Genomic DNA, 9,178 nt, shown 5'->3' on the forward strand with positions numbered 1-9,178 from the left:
AGAGCCACACCAAACCCCAGTCTTTCCTTCTCTGCGTCCCCTTTACCCCAAAATGTCTTTATAAGGTAGGATTGTGTCCTTTCCCTTCTCGCCCTGAGTGAACCTAGGTCTGGGCCCTCACACTCTGGACTGTGGGGAGAAGACCCCGGGGCATCACAGCCCCTGGCGAGTCAGCCATTTCTGTGGCCATCCTGCCACCTCACTCCAACCCTCTGAGGATGCAGGAGGTTGGAGGATGCAGGGTGGGAGGATGAGAGAACACCTGCAGTTAGACAGCCAGAAGGACTTCCCTGGCTATCTCTGACTGGCCCCAGTTTAGAGAGGGAGACTGAAGAACACCAAAGCCGGATTGAGAACTTAATTAATATTAAACTTCTTCTGGTTTCTCCTTCAAGCTGATCCTTTGAAGCTGCGTCAGGCACAGGAACCACAATACATGAGCCACCAGTACTGTTTCCCTTCCCTGCAGACTCTTCCCACCTGGAAGGATCCAGTCCCAACTCCTCAGCGTGGTATACAGTCAGGCCCCACCTTATCCTACCGCCCATATACCCACACATACACCCTGGTTCCCACAGATTCCAGAACACATCAGATTCTTCCACACCTCTCTGCCTTTGCATGTGCTGTTCTTCCTACCTGAAATGCCCTTTCTCCTCTGCTTCAAGAATTCCTGCTGTTTTCCAAGTCTAGCCTCCACACCGCCTCCCCTAGAAAGGCCTGATGCCCTCAGCAGAAGTCATCCATCACCTACTCATTCATTCATCCAGTACTGGGAACAAGTTTGGTCCTTGTTACCTGTGCTTTGGAGTCAGGCCAACCTGGGCTCAACAGCATTTAGGAGCTGCATGACCTTGTGCAAATTTTTTATTTCACCTGTCGATAAAATGAAGACCCTAGCAGTCCTTCCTCTCACAGGCACAGATTAAATAAGGTGGATGCACAAGAAATGCACTGTTCATATTAGATGCTCAGTGAATGTGACCATCCCTTCTCAGTCCTTCCTTCTACACTGTGCAGACCTCCATGGTGCATGGCCCATTCCATATCCGGCTTCCTCATTACTCTGCTGTGCCCTCACAGGTGGGCAACCAGGACTGATGTTCCATGGAATGAGTCTTTGATGTGTGAATGGATGGGGAACTCAAGCAATCTGAGTGCTGGGTCAGTGGTGATGTGCGCCTGGTACCTATCACATCTTTCCATGAATTGAAAGCGGGAGGATGTAGGTGAGGCAAATGTCCTGTGGTCTCTTCACCTGGCCTAGTGGTTGCCCTGATAATGAGGAGTGCAGAGGAAGGAGAAGGGACAGGAGAAGGGGGAGATGGATACAGGGGTGTCTTAGCTCCAGAGCATCTGTTCCTGTGGGATCAAACCCAATGCTGGGTCCCTAGTCACTAGCTGAAGGAAAGAGCAGGGGCTCAGGGGCAGTGACTTCAGGGAGAGGGGAAGGGGAGGCCTGGTGGCTGTGACATCGCAGGGGTTGGGAGGAAACATCTGGTCTTGGTCACCTTGAAAGTCCTGGGGCTGCAGCCTGTGGCCCCCGTTGCTCATCTCCGGTGAGGAGGGTCTTGTGGAGGCTAAGGGTGGACTGGGAGGAAGTGGGGAGGGGCAGAAAGGGCATCTCTAGGCAGGAAGAGCATCACAGACCCCCCAAAAAGAGTCTCTTTCCCACCATCCAACCCTGTGTGACTGGGCAGCTCACTCCTCCTCTCTGGGCCTCAGTTTCCTCAGATGTAAAATGAGGGGGATAATATCCACGTTAAAGGGCTGTTCTGAGGATGATTAAGGACTGAAAGAAGAATTGGCTGTGTTTGAGTAGTTTCCAGCCATGTGCAGGGCAGGGGTGGGAGGTGGGGGGAGGAGTGTGAGACAGGTGTGCAGGGGCTGGGGGGTTAGGAGTAGGCTTGGGTGTCAGAACCTGGGTGACCCTGGGCAAGGTGCTTGTCCTCCCTGGACCTCAGAGGCTCATCTGTAAGGGGACAGTCTGGACTGGAGCCCCAAAGGGCAAGGAGACTTTGTCATCATCAACACAGAAGCACCACCTGGATGGCATGAGGAAAACAAGCATTCTGTGAGAGCATGTCCTGGGCACCTTTAAGCTCTACAAGAGCTCTATGATACAGGTACTCGTTAGCAATGGGGAAACTGAGGCAGGTGGTGTGGCCCAGGTGGCCAGGAACAGCTCTTTGGAGGGGTGATACTTGCTCTGAAGTTTGATGGAAATGATAGTAAAAACCTTTGCCCACCTGTATGTTTTGCCAAAGCTTCCTTCCCGTTCTCCATTCTCCCATTTGACCCTCACAATAACTCACCGAGGTGGAGACTTTGACCATCCCTCGTTCACAGGGAAGAAACCTGAACTGAGACATGGGAAGAGGAAGTGCCTTGCCTGGGGTCACTCAGGGAAAAAGCAAGTGTCTGAACTACAATTTGAACCTTTGAACCCACTCCTAGTCTTTGGAGTAAGGTCATTCCAGGCCAGCAGAGCACTCACTTACTGGCTCACTCCGGGAATTCAGTTCAGTCTCCCTGGTCCCACAGGAGCCCTGAGAGGTTGTGTCAGTGGGGCTGGGAGGACTGGACGGAAGGGGGACTTGGGCCCGCGGGGGGGACTTGGGCCCGCGGGTGGGACAGCTGGGGAGGGGAGGGAAAGGTCCACCTCAAAATGCCAGAGTCACTGAGTCCAAAGGTTTTTGGTCTAGAGAGCTCCTTAAAATCCAGCAAGCCCATTCTACAGACTGGACCAGCTGAGGCAGCCCAGCTGCTTAGATCAGAAATCAGACCAGGACACAGCTGGCCTGCCTCAGAGCCCTAAAGTGCCAGCAGCCCTGAGGGGTGAGGACCAGAGGTGGGGAAAGGGGCACTGAGGGTCCAGAGGACCCACCCTAGCAGGCTGTGCCCAGGGGACAGAAGACTGTAGGGGTCTCTCCCGCCCTCTGCTCCCACCCTTGCCCACCCCCAAGCACTCTAGTCACCAGGGTGGAATATTTTAGCACCTATAGAAAAACCGCCACAGACGGCCGTGGCAGCTGTTGCTAAGGAGACGCTCCCAAAATAGCCCCCCTCCGCCAACCTTTCCCGCTGCTGCTCCTGCTGTGGGGAGGGGAGGAGGCCAGGCAGAGAGGAGGTGGCACACGAGCCCTGGCCCCAGGTTCACCCACCCACCCTTGCCCTCAGTGTCCACACCGGCCTAAGACCTGGGCAGCCACAGGTCTGCAGAGGGGGCAAGAGCTAGCCGAAGCATGCCTGTGGCATCAGCATCGGTCCTTAGCTAGGGAAAGGTCACCTAGATGAGGGGAGATGAAAGAGAAAAGAGTCCCTGCACCCAGGAACCCCAGCACACTCCCACACGTGCACAATCACAGGCCTCACAGTTTTACACACCCACTTGTGCATGTCACAAGTACAAACCCACAAATGTCCACCTAAATTTGCATACACACCATCAAAGACACAAATAGATGCATGGGTAAACACATGCCACAAATACACAACATACACTTGCAAGCACATGCCACACAGCCGTAAATACACATGTTTACATACACATGCTCAGATATACAGCCAAGTATGCACACACACACCAATATATGCATGCCGGGCACATGTGTACACACACACACATGCCAATATATATAGCCTCATAGCACATGAACATACAACTGTCCAAACATGTGCAGCTTGTGGCATTCAAAGGGAACTGAGTGGTGTTATAGTTGGGCTGTGTCCAGGGAAAGTGTCCTGGGACCTCCAGACAGCCTTACTTAGTGGAGAACCATTAAGATCCAGCCACAGGGTGGAAGATTAGAAGAAAGTGTACAGGAGGGTGGATAGACAATGATGTCTCTGTGAACTCCTCTAAATAGGTGGTCTGGGAGACCAAAGAGTCCCTGGTGCCTAGGAGATCTGCCCTGAGCTCATTCCTTAGGAAGCAGAAGGGAGGGAACTGCCACTTGCAGACTGGAAACCCCTGGGAATGGAGAGTTCTGTGCTCCAGGTTCACTGTGCAGCTGGTTGTCACCAAGGCTGCAGTTGGGCTGTGGTGATGATGAGAATCAGAAGGCAGTAGGCTTTACAGTTAGTAAGCCACCTTTACACGCGTTATTTCACATACTTGGTAACGGCTACTCTGAGATATTGGTGGTATTGTCCCCATCTCTGAGACCCAGACAGGAGAGAGGACTTGAAGACCACAGAGCAAATCACTAGCAGAGCTGGAACCAGACCCCAAAGAGGTGCCAGCACACAGCTCTGTGCGCCTTCCACTTGGCTGCGAGGCACAAGCTGAAAGCAGACTACCAGGGTGCCGGGCTTGGCGTTGCCCCTGATTTGCCCTATGATACTGGGGAATAGCCAAGCCCTTCCTCTCCCCACCTGGAAAGCCGAGAGTGAATCTCCAGGGGTGTATTCAAGCAGCAGTTTATGGCCCACAGTCAGGGCTGGGGAGTGGAGCTTGCCAGATGCCCTCCGAATGCCAGCGCAAGGACAAAGGGCGCGGAGTCGCTCTCCTCCGCGCTTGGCCAGCCGCCGTCTCTCCAGTCTCGTTCCGTGGCTCCGGTTCAGGAATCCGGGCTCCGGGTCTTCGCTGGCGCCTCCTCACTCCGGAGACGCGGAGAGCGGCTTGCGGTTGCCTTGGGAACCTCGCCCCAGCCCCGCGCGCAGCGCACGACTCTCTGCGCTGTGCGCCGGGCTTGGGCCCGGCGCGCGGAGTTTGGCCTTTGGAGTCTCAGAGAGACACCGGTAGCCAGCGGCGAGGGAAAGGGGCATAGTGAACAGGGTTGTTTTTTTCTTCTTCTTTTCCTTTTAATTGAGGTGTAACTAACAAACACTAATTCATACATCTTAAGACTACACAGCTCGATGAATTTTTACATATGTATAAAACCCGTGTAAAAGAATATGAAATATATATATATACACACACATATATATAAAAAGCTGAATCACTATGCTGTACACCAGAAACTAATACAACCTTGTAAATCAACTATATTTCAATTTTTTTTAATGGGTTAAAAAACTCGAAAAAACCCAATCCATGTAACCACCACTTGGATCTAGATACAGAAACACTTCCAGCGCCCCAGAAGGCTTCCTCGGGCCGAGAGGTTAAAAATAATTGTCTTTTTTGCACTTTTCCGGGAATTAAACCGGCGAAGGAGTGATCGCCTTCTGAGAACACGGAATTTGTGTTTTCTCCTGGCTGTGCTTTGCCTCGGTGAGCCTCTGTGTCCCGTAAAGGGGAGCAAGGACTGGCGTTTGTTGTGGGGTTGCCTCCTTGAAAAGCGCTTTACATACCTAGCTAACTTTGACCCTGAGATCTACCCTAAGAAGTCAGTACTTGGTTTATACTCGTTATCGATGAGGACACTATGACTTGGAGAGATTAAATAAATTGCACAAATTTGGATAGTTTGTAGATGGTGGAGCTTGCGCCTCGAACAAAGGTCTAACCTTGACGTCCATCCTTGCCCACCAGCCCCCCCACCACCACCCCCCACACACATTCCCGTTCCTTAGCCTCTTTTACAGAGTGGTACAAATAAAATGCGTTGGGAGAGCAAGTCGTACCATATATATCTCTGCGCCTTTGCACATGTCATTCCTTCTACTTGAGACACTACTATCTTACCTGAGGCTTTGTCCTTGAGGCAAGCTCCTACTCATCCTGTAAAGCCCACCCTGGCATCCTCTGAAGCCTTCCTAACTGCAATTCTCCCTCATGACTCTCCTCAACCCAGGGTAATTACTCTCTCCTCCATGCCATATCCAATCCATGCACAGGCCCACCTCCCATGGTGCTCCAAGGGCTCCTCAAGTCTGCATCTACGTTCAACCAGCAAGACGCCTGGCACACAGCTGGTCCTCAATAAATGTGCTTGGAATTGAAAGTGGAGGAGAGATTTTGGAACCTTGATTTCCCGCTCTGTGAAAATGGGGCTTGCATTAGGCCCTGGGGCAGGTCACTCAAAACATATTGAGCCAGGTGGGGTGGGGAGAGCTTCCGGAACACCTGGGGTGGAACCACGTTGGTTGCTCTCAGCCCACCCCAACTCTGTTAGGGAATGGACTGCCTGGGAAGAGTTCATTCCTTCCCATGGGGGAGCGGAGCGTACACTCGCCAGAAAAAGCCACAGCGGCCCCTAGGGACCCAAAAGGAGTCCCAGGGGCCATAGCTCCCCCTTCCTTCCAGGACCCCACCCATCCAGGAGCTGATGATTCAGTGGTAGGGTTTCCTCAGGATCGTGGTTTTCACTTTACATCCACACTTTCCTTCCACACAGAACTTGAGGCAGTTGGCAGGACATTCAATACAGTGGTGAAAATATAACAAAGGACTAGGACCAGGAAGGAAAAAAGAATATTTATACATTTTTTCCTATAATTGAGCAACTCTCCCATTCTCTCTCCTACAAATCTGATTTTGAACATACAATTTGCTTTCTTAATGAGGGAAAAAGAATCCTTGCCCTTTGAGCTGAAGGAAATTTTCCTCTTGGCTTCCCCTCAATTGCATTCCTACTACAGACAAATTTTGGGAGTCAGGAAAGCAAGGCTTAGAATGGTGAGGGACTTGCCCGGAACCACCCAGCATCCGGGAAAGATAGGTCCAATGGTGCAGGCGGCCAGAGTGCCAGCATAAGCCAGGGAGGTGGGGTGGGTAAAATGAGTAAGAGATTTTCCCTCTTCTTCATGGGGAGCTTTGAAAAGTGCTCCACCTTGAAGATGAGGTAGGTATGAAAATAGCAGGGCTGATTACTGGGGACAGAGTGGTAGAACTTTGGGGAGAGGAGATCTATGTGACCAAGAGACAAGTTTGAGCCTCAGTTTCCTCATCTGTAAAACAGAGGTGATGAGCTCCCCGTCCTCAGACTGGGAAAACTAGACGTAAGGAGGACCAAGTACCAGCTAGCAATACTTCCATCTTCATTATCCCCATTAACAGATGGGAAAGCTGAGGCCTAGGGAGGGGACATGGCAGGCTCAAGGCCACTGTGGCAGGCCCAGGACAAAATCTTGTCCTTGGGGCCACCCAGCCTGGGTTCTTTCTCCTTCACCACCATGGTGGTGGTCAGGCCTCAGACCTCCTCTGGCCTGGGCCAGTTCCTCTGTGTTCCCCCCAAAGAAATAGAGAGAAGAGGAGGATTTTAGCCTTGTTTCAGCCCCTGCTGGCAGTTGGGGCTGCTTCTCAGGAGGACAGATGTTTCACCAAATGGCAAATGCACGTGCTTTTCCCTGGCTTGGGGAGGAGGTGGGCGCTGAGAAGGAGATGCCAGCTGGTTGGGCAGAGAGAACCGTAGCCACACCTGAGAGATTTAAATAGCCACCGCCTTCTCTGGGCACTGACTGGAGGGGAGGCATCTGGGCTGGGTTTGGGGGGAGCAGGGAGCATAGCAGCCCATTCAGAACCCGTCACAGCCCCGGGATGAGTGTCTGGCTTTTCCTCCCAGAGGGACTTGGACCACGCATCTCACTTCCCTGAGCCTCAGCAGCCTTCACCTGCAAAGTGAGGATTTAAAGACTGGTTCAGACGGGGATAATTGAGGCTGAACGGAGAGAAGCTATTTAACGTGCCTGACCCATGCCTGGCACCCAGTAGATGCTCAGTACTTGGTGGCTCTTATTATCCCAACCTCCCTGCCAGGACGGGAGTCCCCACTGCAGCATCCCTGACAAATGGGCACCCACCCCCTGCTCACCTGCCTCTCATGACAGGGAATTCATCACTTCCCATGACAACCCACAGTGTAATGTGGTGATTGAATCACACGAACCCTGGAGTCAGATTGTGTACTGGAATCCAGGCTTCACTATTAAGTGTCTGTGTGACCTTAAGTAAGTTACTTAACCTCCCTGTGCCTCAGTTTCTCCTGTGTAAAATGGAAATAATAACAATACCTCCCTCCTAATGTTGCTTAGATCAGTGCCTCTCAAACTTTCATGTGCATAGGAGTCACCCAGGGTTCTTGTTTAATGCCGATTCTCATTCAGTTGGTCTGGGTTGGGGCCCGAGATTCTGCAGTCCTAGCAGGCGATACAGATGCTGCTGCTCCTTGGACCACATTTTGAGTCTCAAAGGACGGCCTTGCCCTGGGAGTAATAGTGAGGGAGCCATGGAAGGGTCAAGATTGGAGGAGTAGACAATTTCATCATGGCAAAGACTCTGGCTGGCTGTGGCGGGGTGGAGGGCAGGGGAAGCCAGTAATTTAGGGAGAGATGAAGGTCCTGAGTTGGAGAAGGGGCTACAGGGATCAAAAAGTGGGGGGGAGGGGGGCGCGGTGGTAAGGGCCCTTAGCACATGCAAAGGCAGTCCACGTCTACAGATGCAGAGACCAAGGCCCAGAGAGGGTGGCTAACCTGCTCAGGCCACACAGCACTGAAAGGACTCCCACCCACCATTTGTCCTTCACCCTTCACTCTTCTGTCCCTCAATATGCTGACCAACATCCCACAACCTCCTGGAGTCTCTCCTGGTCTGTGATCCTGTATAACAACTTACACCAAGAAGAGGGAGATACTAGGGAGGACCTTGGATCTCCCTGACAGACCTGACCTCATCCATACTCACAGGAACACCATTTTCCAGATGAAACAGCTGAGGCCAAGTAATGGGAAGGCTTTCAGCTCCTAGGCTGGAACTGAGGTCAGCCTGACTCCCAGCCTGAGACTCTTTGGTTACCATTGTCCAACAGGCCAGGTCAGGACTAGGTAGCTATTCAAATTAACAGGTGAGAGGGTGGGAATCTGGCTCCAGCTCTTCTCCCAACCCAACGAGGGAGGAAGTTCAAATTCCAGGATGATGATAATGACAGCAGTGGGTCACCACTTATGGGGGGCTTCCAACCTGCTAAGCTGATGCCAAGCACTGGCACGCAGGATCCCACTTCACCCCGGCACTGGTCTTAGCCCCGCGTGTGTGTTCAGAGGAAGGAACTGAGGCAGAGCGGGGGCCGGGAGCTTGCCCACGGTCACGTGCGAGAGGACCCCGGGTTCCGAGCCGGGGAGGCAGCGGCCTGGACTCCTGGCAGCCCCCTCCCCGGGCAGCGGCGGGGCAGGACGTGGCGGGCACGGAGCCGCCGCCGGGCGGGCAGCGGGTCCAGGCCGGAAGCCCCCTGGCCGGCTGGGCCGCCCCGCCCCGGGAGCCGAGGCGCTGGGTGGGCCGGGAGGCGGGATC

The sequence above is a fragment of the Camelus ferus genome, chromosome 12, assembly GCF_009834535.1.
Source record: "Camelus ferus isolate YT-003-E chromosome 12, BCGSAC_Cfer_1.0, whole genome shotgun sequence".
Lineage (NCBI taxonomy): Eukaryota > Metazoa > Chordata > Mammalia > Artiodactyla > Camelidae > Camelus > Camelus ferus.